Source organism: Anoplophora glabripennis, unplaced genomic scaffold (assembly GCF_000390285.2).
Source record: "Anoplophora glabripennis isolate ALB-LARVAE unplaced genomic scaffold, Agla_2.0 scaffold27, whole genome shotgun sequence".
In the NCBI taxonomy this organism is placed as follows: Eukaryota; Metazoa; Arthropoda; class Insecta; order Coleoptera; family Cerambycidae; genus Anoplophora; species Anoplophora glabripennis.
The window spans coordinates 3,136-17,386 of record NW_019416292.1 but is presented as its reverse complement, the minus strand read 5'-3'; the positions used below and the strand labels follow the sequence as shown (position 1 = coordinate 17,386).

The 14,251-nt window shown below is 31.0% G+C and overlaps 1 long non-coding RNA gene across 2 annotated transcripts; it reads left to right on the top strand.

Annotated features, from left to right (window-relative positions):
- Nucleotides 1-217: 217 nt before the first annotated feature.
- Nucleotides 218-13,668, top strand: LOC108910017. Of its 2 annotated transcripts, XR_001964433.2 has the most exons (3): nt 218-439; nt 980-1,047; nt 13,591-13,668. It is a non-coding gene; the product is annotated as an uncharacterized LOC108910017 (long non-coding RNA). The 2 variants fall into 2 exon arrangements; XR_001964434.2 differs by lacking the exon at nt 13,591-13,668 and having other exon boundaries at nt 980-1,051.
- Nucleotides 13,669-14,251: the final 583 nt, after the last annotated feature.

Below are 14,251 nucleotides of genomic sequence, written 5' to 3'. Positions count from 1 at the left end.
ACATAGTAAGAACATCAACTATTCCGAAATCTATCAATTTGTTCAACAAATATGTATTATGTATAAATAAAATACTTTTTGATTCTCTAGGTATACAAAATGGCATTGATTAGACCAATCGGGTACTTATTTGGTATAAGTAGGTACGTATTTTTATCTGTTAAGTGTATAAAAATAAAGTACATTTTTGTAGTACCTAAAACGATAATACTTAGTCGTATAATATACGTATCTTCACTTTGACAAGGCTGGACGACGGTTCTGAAGACAAGGAAATAACTAACAATTTAATACAAATTTAAATTTTTATTTAATTTCTTTGCTTGGCTGGTGGAGCGTTGGGGTTAAATCGGTGATTGTTTTTGAAAAAATATATCAGTGCTAATAACTACGTTCTGCAAAATCCTGGGAAACCATCATTGTTTGCAATCGGTGAAGTGTAAGTGTTCACTATTATGTTGTTTATATAATATGGAAAGAGTAATTATAAACTGGATGATGGAAAAATTACAACGGAGTAGGTTTTTAGGATTATCTTAGAAACTTTAGTATAAAATAATCGATATCGTGGCAAGAACAAAATTGTGATTCAGTTTTAATTGCATGCAAAAAGGTAATAGTTTTGAGATTGCCTATTCTTCTTTTCAGTATGATATAATAGTAATATTAATCTATTTCCATTAGCTAAATAACGTTCATTTTTTAAATACACAAGTCATAAAATAAAAAAATATCTGCCTCAACAACCATTACTTTTTAAGAATACTAGCCGAACAACGACGAAAGAGTCCAGTTTCTTATACATTTCTTTGTACGTTAACTTTTACTCCTTACTAATTTAAAAAATTCATCAACATCTGTTTTTCATTAGTCAGCATGGGTATTCATGTGGTGTCATCTGCACCAGATGGCTCTTGTTCGTTTATCTGAATTCAAGGAAAAAATGCAGGAGATAATCATTTTTCTCATGATTTTCTAGGTTCATTTTGTTGAGGACAAAGACAAGCTGTTCTATCAGTCACAGAACCGACGTCAGCACTTGGAAAGGTAAGCCTATATACTTAATACCATTATTAATTTAGAATCTATCTAGATTAAATATGTAGATAATCAGGCGTTATCTGAAAGCATTTTTTCGGAATTTTAATATGCAATTTTAAAATAAAAACTTATCTCAACTGATAATGTGTTGTCAGGTCGAAGATGCACACTGAGGTAAAATTTCGTTTCAAGCACCTAATTAAAATTGTTTAAATTCATGCTGTTCGAATAATTATCTTGATAATGAAAATATCAAAGTCTACAGGGAGTCCGGAAAATAAGCAGAAATATAAAAAATAATCTCTTATGCTCGATGCTAGAAATCTTACTTTGTAATAGACACATATTTCCGAAACCATCCAAAACATACGTAAATATATATCTAGTGATATTTATTAGTGCAATTATTGTAACAATGAGGAAAGATAGGATTAGAAAATATTGCATTATCTCTTCATATAATTTTCCTGTGGGTGCTTAGTAACAAAGAAAATAAAGGTGCAATGGCCCTGTTGATAATATGACTGATACATCTTTTTTATCATTCATTCGATTACATTGTTTGTTACATTCACAGAATGATAATAAGGTAATTACTGTTATTTATATATTTCAAAATGAAAAAAAAACCTTTAAAACAAGTAGATAAAGTTCTGTAGTGCATCACAACATGCACACAAATTAAATGTACTATCACCGATAGTTATGTACAGTTGTAGACAATAAAAAGTTTCCAATTGTAACAGGTCAAAATTCGAAAATAAACGTTTGCAAAAGAGTTTAAATGATTTAATTCGGAACCTTTTTATTGTCCATTATTGTACATACTAGAATAAGGTAGCGCATAAACGACGACTTAAGTTAATTTTTCTGGTTACGAATCTTAAAAAATTTTTATCGAATGAAGTCAAACTGTATTCATTGATTCATAACTATTGATATTGCAGGAAAAAACTAGTCTAACGGCTTCAGGCTCTAACTAGCATTGAATTACACAAAAATTATACCAAATAGCTGTATTTGATAATTATTCAAAATATAAATCAAAAATGAATTTTCTCTGTCTTTGTCTGTGATGTTAGATGTTTCTTGTACACTTAAATTTCCGGTATCGAAGGACACTGATTGACTTCATTTGATAGAATTTTTTCGTGATTTTTTTTTTATTTGAATGAATTTATGAGAGTAAAAAATGCGAGAGCTAATAATAAAATATATATTATTAACCATAACCGGCACTGATTAAATTTTTTCTGAAATGGTCGTAATTTCAAATACAGTAAATTTCATTAACATGCGGAATTCTCATTTAAGTAGAAGCATAGATATAGATCAAATCCACAAAATAAACATTTGTTTGCCTAATTTCTCTAAAGAAAATAAGATGAAAAAAATGAACAGAAACCAATTTTCGTGTTTACTAAAAACTCCAAATGATAATTTATCTTGTGCATCAAAATATTATTTGTATTTCAAAATCATCACAATTACTTAACGAGCAGAATGAATTTTGCAACACTTGATTAAAGCTGTTTATTTACAAAATTTTAAATATGGAAATCTTATTTTAAATGTAAATAAATTGGCTAGATAATATATATAATACGTATATTTTTTTGAGATTCTTTCAAAGATATACAAAAAATAGATAGGTTTTGTATGCTATTGTACGGTAATGAAGCGATTAGTATTTTTTTTCCTTAAATATACGATTAATAACAACATATTGTTATAAAGCTTTTACATCGTAGGCTTTTGCCAAATACAAAAAAAATTGATTTATTCTAAAATTTCTACAAATATACATAAAACAAATCTATCTTAGGTCTCTAACCGACCCTATCAGACACATGCCCGCCTTCTTAAAACGTAATTTGGTCTACAATTTTGGGTCACTTTACATATGAATGACCTATTTAACTTCTCACAACTCGAACCCCTCACTATGACCATTCATACCGTCTCCTTACGAACATTTAGATTTACTTTTCCGTCGCATTGTGCACCCTTTCATTCATATTTACATTTTCGAATGTGTGGCCCATCCATATGGTACCCAAAAGTTCAATAGAAACCAGTTTGTTTTGAATGTCGCGGCAGGCCATGAGAACATTACGGGTCTTGTTATCGCTGGGAGGTGTTTTTTTTTAAGTAGGGCATGTATATTTTGGTTTTAGGGAAGAAGGGCAGGGTACATGATGACAGACACTAAATTAGGACACGTATGTGTCTACGAACTTATACGTAGTTTAACTTACATGATTTATCTGTTTGTTGTCAAAAGGTCGTTTGGATATTATTTTTAATCTCAAGCATAGATGTGTACGAGAACCGTCACAAAATTTAAAAAAATAATAAATGCCAAAAAGTAGCTACCGTTAGGAATTTTGAAGATCGGTAGGTATATTTTATTAATCTGTACAATTCATTTTGTATATTCTTATACATATTTCAACTGCTAAACTTCAACAAAGTGTTCCTTCGCCAAAATTAACACAAATTTGACAAGTTGAGTTTTAACTACTTGCAGACTACACCAGGAAAATTAGCGAAATTAAAAGAGAACCTCGAAAAAAGTCCTATCCGCGATATTATTGTAAAATTGTCTAAAGGAACATAATACAAGACATCTCTCATCTCGTGAGTCAAAAACTTTTATTAGCTAACTTTTCTATTTAAACAAATAAGTGAGGAAAACAGTTTTTTCACTTTGCAGGGAAAACCATCAATTTTAGCGAAAAGTGACTCTCACAGCTTGTAGGGAGTAAAATTATCTACAAAATGAGACTTGTTAAATTAAAATCGGTTAATAAACAAAAAAGTTATTGCAAAAAAACAAGAAAAGTGCCCATTTTTTAATTTGTTTATAACTATCGCATTTATTGTTAAAATTTTATAAAACCTATGACAAGTTGAGGGTTTTGTCATACTTTAAAAGTGTGCCAAAAGTGGGCGCTGTAGGTGCAATAGTTTTCGCACAATTCTATTTGTTTATAGCGGAGGCTCCAAAAGTTATGAACTTTAAGCCTCTGTACAGACGTTAATTTTCAATCAAACATGATTCTGAAAGCGTCATTGTAATCTTAAAGACGCAATTAAGCGACCTATTAAAAAATATCACCGTTTTTTTGACATTAACATTCTCAAATTGTGCATTAAAAAACCGTGCGTTTTTCGCTTATAAACAATTTGAATAACATTGTTGCTATTTATGCTATCTCACCGAAAATAGATGCAATGGATAGCTGGCAAAAAAATACAGTTTTAAAATAAAAAAAGTACCCTCTACGACCAACAGGAGCCAAGATAAAAATTTTTTTTTAAATCGTAGCGCAATTGTTTATAAATATTAAGACTTGAATTTTTCGCAAAATACAGTTTACGACGTAAACTACGATTTCCCGTGAATTGCATTGAAAAATGTGGAAAATTAACGACTCACGAGCCCTTTAAAGAGAAGGTACTCACACTCGCTAAGTAAACTGTCCGACGCAGCGGCGTGGTGGTGGGGGAAGCTCGTCCAAGAGGTCGCGCGCGCGAGAAAAGTTAATTCCAAAGTTCAAATTGATGCGCTCTGTATATTTTGCAATATTTCGGCTTCTATTCATCGAAACGTCTTTTTATTTAAACTGGGGTAGCTCGACGAAAAAATAACAATGGGCATATTTACGAATTCATAGAATAGCCCCGAACCCCAGAAAAAATGCATCTTTTATAATTAATTTCTTTTAATTTACAAAAATGTCACAAAAATTATTGTTAAACGAAATATTAATTAAAATTTCAATTTCGGAATTATTTTACATACATTTACACATTAAATAAATAAATGAAGCTATCGCATCTATTTTCCATGAGATAGCATGAATAGCAACAATGTTATTCAAATTGTTTATAAGCGAAAAACGCATGGTTTTTTAATGCGCAATTTGAGAATGTTAATGTCAAAAAAACGGTGATATTTTTTAATAGGTCGCTTAATTGCGTCTTTAAGATTACAATGACGCTTTCAGAATCATGTTTGATTGAAAATTAACGTCTGTACAGAGGCTTAAAGTTCATAACTTTTGGAGCCTCCGCTATAAACAAATAGAATTGTGCGAAAACTATTGCACCTACAGCGCCCACTTTTGGCACACTTTTAAAGTATGACAAAACCCTCAACTTGTCATAGGTTTTATAAAATTTTAACAATAAATGCGATAGTTATAAACAAATGAAAAAATGGGCACTTTTCTTGTTTTTTTGCAATAACTTTTTTGTTTATTAACCGATTTTAATTTAACAAGTCTCATTTTGTAGATAATTTTACTCCCTATAAACTGTATGTGAAAACTGTTTTCCTCACTTAATTGTTTAAATAGAAAAGTTAGCTAATAAAAGTTTTTGACTCACGAGATGAGAGATGTCTTGTATTATGTTCCTTTAGACAATTTTACAATAATCTCGCGGATAGGACTTTTTTCGAGAAAAAATTTAATTCGCTTGGTCTAGACGTAAAGCAGCTTGAGTGAACAACAATTTCCTTTATACAGGGTGTTCCTTAATGATATGCTAATATCTAAGGATGTAGAAAATTAATGATACCTAGGGTGTTAAAGTTTTAGGAAAAAGAAGAAAATTAATTAATATCTCCAAAATCGCTTAGATATTTCAGTGATATTTAGTACCTACGTAGTGATAGTTAATAGAGGCGCATGTTTTTCAGTACAAACATAATTTTTATGAGTTTTTGTCCTGCGATGCGCTGTTTTAAATATTTGCATATCATTAAGGAACACTGTTTATTTTTTACGCAATTGATATCTAGACAAGATTCCTAACTGCTGATATTGTGGGAAACAGTTCCTGTATAGGTTACATGCGCCAACTAGTATTGAATTGCACCACCAATACCCATTAAACAGTTAGTAATAAATAGGTAATCATCCAAGTTAAAAAATATAAATCATATGTCTAAATATAATTAATACCAAACACATAGGTACCTACCTAATATATTGAAATATACCTCAATAGTTTATTTGTTTACCTTTGTGTTAACCAAACCAACCCTGTAGAAACTGACAGTCGAATTAAATGACACCCTGTATGGGTATCCCTAATGGGAATATTGAAATACAGTAAAAAATTGTCAAATTTGTAACTTATAAATCGTAGTATTTTGGTCCCAATATTAATTTTGATTTTTAAAAACAACATGATGTTTTTAAATCAATTTGTTTCTATGATCACTACCATTAATGACTGCAAAATTGAGACTCATTCATAAACTGAAATTTTTATAAGGACATCATTCGACATAAAGAAACTTGAACTGAATGGTTGCAGCTCATGCAGCTGTTAAAACACACCTTTTCTCATGTGGTTTCTTATGAATTTTTAGAGTATCAAATTATAGTAACCTTGTAGTAGGAGAATGCAACAAACTGTAACAACAGCTTTGTTTATATTTGCAGACTTAGTGAAATTGTGGTTTAAAATATCCGAATCGTGTGTAAAAACACACTACGTGCCCTTCAACAGTAAATACGGTCTAATTATAGAAGTGGAACTAAATATACACTATTGTTTTGGCGACGTATCTGACAACTTATCGCAACATTTATCTGCCGTACGCACCTCGGTAACTTCTTTTTAATTATGAGTACATTTCAATTGTTTATATTAAGTAATAAATTTATAACAGTATAAAAAATAGAAACAAAGATACTGTAGTCTGAAATAAACACAGACGATAAGGATAATGATAATATCGCAAAAAAGTAAAAGTTGCAACAACTTAATTTGGTATTTTAGATATTACCTTCTGTATCTATTCTTCACTGCGGACTAGATAATTCATTATTATTTTTCTGATTGGCCATTAGAAACTTTGTAGATTCATATCGCCTCAGACTAAATCCGGTTCTGCCCTAAGTAACATTAAAGTAATGCTGCGACATTAGCTGGTACAAAATGAGTTTGACCTTAAAACTGAGATGGCCAAAAGGCGTTACTCGAACCTCGTTATTCAGTAAATGTTTTGTCTAGCACACACCATTTCTTTAGTACAATGACATAAATAAGAGATTTTTAAATTATTTGCAATATTAAAAAATATTTCAGTTTATACCGGTTTGGTTTACACCACACTACATATTAAAACAAACTTTTACGTTCGGTTCTCTCATGAGAACACAAAAAAAGAATATTTTCTCCTAGAGCGATTCTTAAGGGCAGTATGATCCCACAAATATTGCAAGTGAAACACTATATTTGATCAATTGCCTAAGAGACAACAATGTAAAAGACAAGAAGACCTATTTTTACGGTTGTTAGATGAAGAAATAAACATCTTCAATGCTTCCTAAATTTTTTGAGAATTATGCCCACTGATTTGGAAACTAATTGAAAAGGTCTGTTCATTTATGCCCACATAAAATATTAAATACGTATATAATTGCAATACTTTTAATTTGCCAATGTTTGTGAACAAATATCCACACTAGACGTTTGTGGCAAGTGTTTATCTTAAAACCTTGTTTTTACTTGCATGGAAAACAAAAAACACATATGCATTTGTACAAATGTTTGCAAATAGTTCCTATACTAGTTTTTGTGTTTGTGGTTAAAAGTTTGTAGACTAAGCTGTAATAAAAACCAAGCTAAATGAAACAAAACTTTTGTAAGTGCTCCTATAAGGAAAGAAAACCTCCAAAACTATACTAATTTGGTTCTCCTGGAATATTAAAATTAGATGCACTCAAACTGTGAATCATCCTGTGTATTCGATCCCTAAAATCGACCATTGGATCACTTCCAGAACCGTTGTGGCGACAGATATGCGGCGCGTATACCGTCTCCGAGAACAAGGGCCCTTGTTCTCGATATAACCCCGGGAAAAATGTGTAAAAAATCTTTTTGTGTGGCACACGGCCGTCGAGGCAGATGTGCCGACAGGTGTAAAGCCGCATACAGCTGTTTACCGGACTGAAGCGAAGAGTAAATTCGCCTTGTATCATCTAGTGCACATGCCGTGTAGGTAGGCAGCTCACCTACAAATCAGTACTTCCTAGTAGTTGAACTCGTGGAAGCGAAACTGTATTTTACACATAACTTCGAAATGGGGAACTAAATAATTGCATTGGAAGACCATTCATATACAGTAAAGATAGTAAAGGCCCTAAATTCGACCCTTGGGGTACCCCAGAGTTCTAAGAAAGGAACCATAGGCTTCATATTCTACCCACTGATTTCTGTCAAAAATTTAAGATTTAAACAATTAAATAGCCTTGGAAGAAACACTAAGAAAATTTAAATTTGTTTAAAAAATTTGTGTGTCTTATCAAATGCCTTTAGGATATCCAAATATATAACATCTACTGGGTTCTGTCATTTAATATTTCAAATACGTATTGAGTAAAACAGCCATGTTCGTAACTCACAACGTTTCCTCAACGAAACCATACTGGTTTACTGACAAAATTCGTTTTACGGCGTTGTACATATACAGGGTGTCTCATAATTAGCTGCCAACCCTGAACAGGCCGATTCCATGATCAATACTAAATAAAAAAGTTCATATGAACATGGGTCCGGAAATGCTTCCTAAGGGCACAGGGACCCATTGAAGAGGGAGGAATGGAAATAATTTTTTTGCAATATCTCTCAATCGCGTTGTGATAAATGAATGAAATTTGGTATACACAGCTAAATTTTGATGAGCAATTTGATGGACTAATCCATTTATTTCCACAAGGTCCATTGGGGTGGGTACGGGGGGGCCCTTGGTACTTTGCGTGTGTAACTTTTTCATCTTTGACTTTTTAACAAATTGGACAGCAAATTCCGTTTTCCCGAACTGTTTTACGTTAAAAAGGTACTCTTGTTTCAAATCGTTATCTTTAACGGTTTCTGAGAAAATCGCTCTTGAATTAATCCCACTTTGGTCAATTTCATAGTAATTTAAACAAAAAATAATAATAATAATTTTCCTTTCCTCTCTTTTCCATTTAAAGGATTAATTTTTATTTAATTTAATTTTTTATTATTATTTTTTTATTAAAATTAGATTAAATTTAAACAAAAAATTTTTTTTTGTTTAAATTACTATGAAATTGACCAAAGTGGGATTAATTCAAGAGCGATTTTCTCAGAAACCGTTAAAGATAACGATTTGAAACAAGAGTACCTTTTTAACGTAAAACAGTTCGGGAAAACGGAATTTGCTGTCCAATTTGTTAAAAAGTCAAAGATGAAAAAGTTACACACGCAAAGTACCAAGGGCCCCCCCGTACCCACCCCAATGGACCTTGTGGAAATAAATGGATTAGTCCATCAAATTGCTCATCAAAATTTAGCTGTGTATACCAAATTTCATTCATTTATCACAACGCGATTGAGAGATATTGCAAAAAAATGATTTCCATTCCTCCCTCTTCAATGGGTCCCTGTGCCCAAGGGAAGCATTTCCGGGCCCATGTTCATATGAACTTTTTTACTTAGTTTTGATCATAGAATCGGCCTGTTCAGGGTTGGCAGCTAATTATGAGACACCCTGTATAAAACGATAAATAATAATATCTAATAATTTGTAACCATTACATAATACAGAAATAGGTCTGTAATTTCATATAAATCACCATTCTTTAGTATTGGAGAAACTGATAATATTCCACGTGGTAGGAAACTTGTTGGTGCTACAAATTAAATTAAAATATTAATAATAATTTCCAATAATCAAAATCATTCAAACAGCAGAACGGCGATTAAAATTAATAATGTTTTTTTTTTTTTTTTTTACGGTTTTTTGCATAAAATTTTCCTTTTAAATTTTATAAACAAGCCATTTCGATGGGAAATTCAATTCTCTAAATTCTCTTGATCCTTTGTAAACAAAGGTATTTGTATGTATTTCTTCAATATTCGATTTAAATTATCGGTTTGGGTTAATATCAGGGAGGACTGAGGATGTGGAAAATAATAACTACCGGTATTTGTAATGGTCCACGTCCTGTGCGGTTGTCTGTTATCATTCAGATATTGGAATTCCAGACTTACTACATGATAATTTTTCGAAAAATAGTCAATGGTATTTTTTAATCTACATCCTAAACTTCGATATAGTTCTTGTCGAATCATTCACAGTAGTACATTTAGTATACTATTGCTGTTGGAATTCATACTTGCGATAGTTCCTACTTGTCATTAATTAAAATGGCTAACTCTTTTAGAATAGAGGAAATTTTATTAAAAAAAAACTATCTTCTGCGAAGCCATTCACCAACTAGTGGCAAAACTTCAACGCCGAAAAATTAGGGATTATCTGTAGGCCTATGGTCACCCTATATCCGCTTCATTGCTGAATATGCCTTAAGCGCTCGTGTCACAGTTACGAGAACACAAAAGTTGTAGTTTGTTCAATGTTAACGTGGACATTAATTGGTTTAAAAATAACTCCACAATTGTTTCCAATCAACATCAAGTCGTGTGAGTAAACAATTTTTCTATTCGATTCAATCAAGTTACAAGCAGTTTTACTTGGGATCGCTGGAAATGACGCAAGTCGATTTCCTGGTGGATGTCGTTTGACTTTTACATGTTACATAAAATAACACAAGAGGTAATTGCGTAAATAATATACAGTATGACTTGTTTTATTTCGATATGTCGTCTTCAACGATAAAAATGCAAAAGTGAATATAAAGTAAATTACAACAGTACAAAACAGTAATGTAAACTCATATATTGAAGCAACTCAGTGACAGGTTCGGGATGGTTTAATATTTCATCATATTTAATATTTAATGAGTCCTTGGAAAATAAAATCGTTTAAAAAAATTGCAACTCATTGTAATGAGTTGCGGTTGATTTGATAATATATGACGTACATCGATATAAAACATATGATCACCATTACATATTTAAATATATAATTTATTTAGAGTACATGTACCAGTAAATTATCCCTTAGAAAATCACTTTTAAAAAGATATCAGCATGTTCAAAAGAAAGTACATGCATCTAGATCTGTATTAAAAAAAATTATTCGGAACCGCCGTCCAAAAACATTTTTCTTAGTGGGCCACACTGTACATATTACATACTTAAAAGAAATTAAGTGCAATCAAAGATATAGATATTTACGTATTTAAATTATCTTTGTGCAGACAGATGATCCCGATTAAAATAATTAGGTAAGATAAAATACTGACATTTATTGATTAATACATTGCAGGTATTAAATTTATCAGTATTGCACATTGAAATAAATTGTTCTAAATTTTATTGGATCAGACTGGGGGCAATACAGGCCACAGAAAGTTTTTTTTAATTCAAAGTTGAATATTGGATATAACCACATTTTCAATGTCCACTGTCTATTCAGCCACTAAGACTTTTAAATATATTTGCAAATAATACGGAGAAAAATTCAGCTAAACCAAATAAGACTAGTTAGTATATTAGAGATATAAAGCTGTACCTTAGTTTTTCTTGATATATTATACAATACATAATCACATATTGCAATAATACAGATAAAAAAGATTGAAATCGTTTTAATAGACAAAATGATTCTCTTGTTAAATGACCTATGCTATGACAGATAACATTTTGTTTCAATATTTTCCTTTTTTAGATAACTCTTAAGCTATTATATTTTACCAAGTTTTTTAACTTATTTTCTAAGTAAACTAATAGTCCAGGAAAGTTAGACATAAAACCACCACCAGCAACATACAGCGTTTTGAGATATAGACATATATGATGTGAAAAATTATTGGTGCTATAAAGATAATAATAATTATTAAGTGTAAATCACCTGACATAAGAAAATATTTTTTGTGATATCTTGTGTAAAACTTTTTTGAATACGAAAAAAATGCGATTTGAAAACCAAAATCGAAAACTGCGTTTTGAAAATCAACTCCTCATATGATTTTTCGCGTTTTTTGTCCAAAAACTGCCAATATCTCGATGAACACGCATTTTTTCGACAAAAGTATGAATTAAAAGTTGTTCGAAATTAAATTTCCTACAAAATTCAAAATTTCGATTTTCTCAATAGTTTTCCCGTATATTTTTTAAGTGAAGTACAGATAGAAGTACAGTAATTAATGTTTTGGAGCCAAAATAATGGTCCATTCATTTTTAAATAACAAAAGTGAATTAGAGAAAAAAAATGCGGAAAATTTACAAAAAAAATAGAAGAAATCAAATTTGTTTGACAGCAATGACCATGACCATATTGGCGATAGAAAAAAGTTAAGCAAGAAATATGCAAATTACCCGTTACTTGTAAGGGGGGTACTTTTACCCCTTGCTACCAAAAGGGGAGATCAAGAAATTATTCGATTTATATGCCTAAGCTAACTTTACTTATATTCATTTATGAAATGTTTCAAATTCCTACCTAGATTCTGTTTTGTTACAAAGAATACCTGGTAGGTATGATATTTTTAAGGTACTTTAAACTTTAAATGGACCAATGGTCAATAAAATTCGTGGAACTTAAATGACACGCTAAAAATAAGTATTTGCTACCTTCTTCTACTATGTATACATATTCTACGTATTTCTTAATATTCACCCAAAAATTTAATGAATGCAGCCTGAACCAGAGACTATAATCCCCTATTTACAGCATTAAATCCACAATTCTGTATTTATTCCACTTATCTACTCCGCCAATAAAATGACTTTAGATATGACTTGCAAACAAGGGTTTTGATATTAACTATATGTTATCATGGGCCTCCATGGAATATCATGCATTCACTCGCTGTATAATACATGCATTTACCCCCTACGGCAGTTATCGATCGCGAACATTCATTCATTCATGATTTTATGCCAATCCCTCATAATTTTATAGTGTCCTTCTAAACTGCCTTCACCCAGAAAGAAAAACAACTTTATTATTAGCTCAATTCGCAATTCTCGTTTAAGAGGATACACGCTCGAAAATATGCATTTTTTCTATTTTTAATCCACCAGGTATTGTAACATCGAGAGTTTATTATCAAAATATTATTATTAATTCACCGTAATTAACCTTTTTCTTTATTTTATTGTAAAAATTATTCAGGTTCGGTGTAAGGCTTACCCATATTTTTTTTAATTAGACGGGAAGAATAGGACAAATTTACAACTGTAAAAAAATGTGAAAATATGTTGCAAGAATCAACAATAAAACCATTAAAAAGTATTATTTTATCTCATTAACTGTTGTGATAATTTTTGTTTGCGTGGATATATTCCCAGAAATAAGACAACTGAAGTGGAGTCATGTCCCACAAACGTGTTTGATTATCTACTGCTTTAATAAAAAATCAACTTTTTAGAAAAACAAGTACATAAAGCAAGAATCACCGAACAGTCATTATCTATGAAGTACTAGTATTATATACTACTATCACAATATGTACATTCAAAACTGACGCAAAATTGATCATTGTATGTCCGAACAATAATCATAATTTCTCTAATATCTTTGTCCTTCTTAATTTTTAAATATTTATCCACTATCAGAAATTATCAATTAGTCCTTTAATATCTTTTCTTTAGGTGCAATTGAGATTCCACTCCAAATTGTATGCAATCTTAGCTACAGAAGTAAGTTTCATTTTAATATCTAGATAAAATAGTTAAATCTACACAATTGGACTCACTGATGAAAACAGTAGTCGAATGATAGTTAACTAATCGCAAGAAAAGAGGTGAAATTATCTTACAATTTCAAAATAGTGTACGTCATACAATATTATTGTATTATTAGAAATTGCAAGAGAAAGTGATTAGTGACACATACCGAAATTAATTATATTAGGTACTTTTTAAGTTGGGCGAATGAAATGATTGACTAAAGAACAATACCGATAATATAACTTTTCATCTAATAAGTGGCAAATCCAATCATTTTTATAGTTATTTTTGGATCAAATTAGCACTTTCCAGTACTTTTTCGACGTAAAATGATACATCCTTTGCTGATAAAGAAAACATATGTGACATGATAACGACAAGGGGAACTAAAAAAAAAGTTCTCTAATCGATACCAGTAATCATGGGATTTGAAACTTTAGTCGACTTCATCCCATTCGTGTTTCACTACTTTTGAACACACCGGTACTCTCTCAGCGGATACCTCTCCGAAGGCCTAGACGAGCCCGTTTGAAATGGACCTGCATACCTTCAAAATTAATATGCCCCATGAAGAAATTCTCAG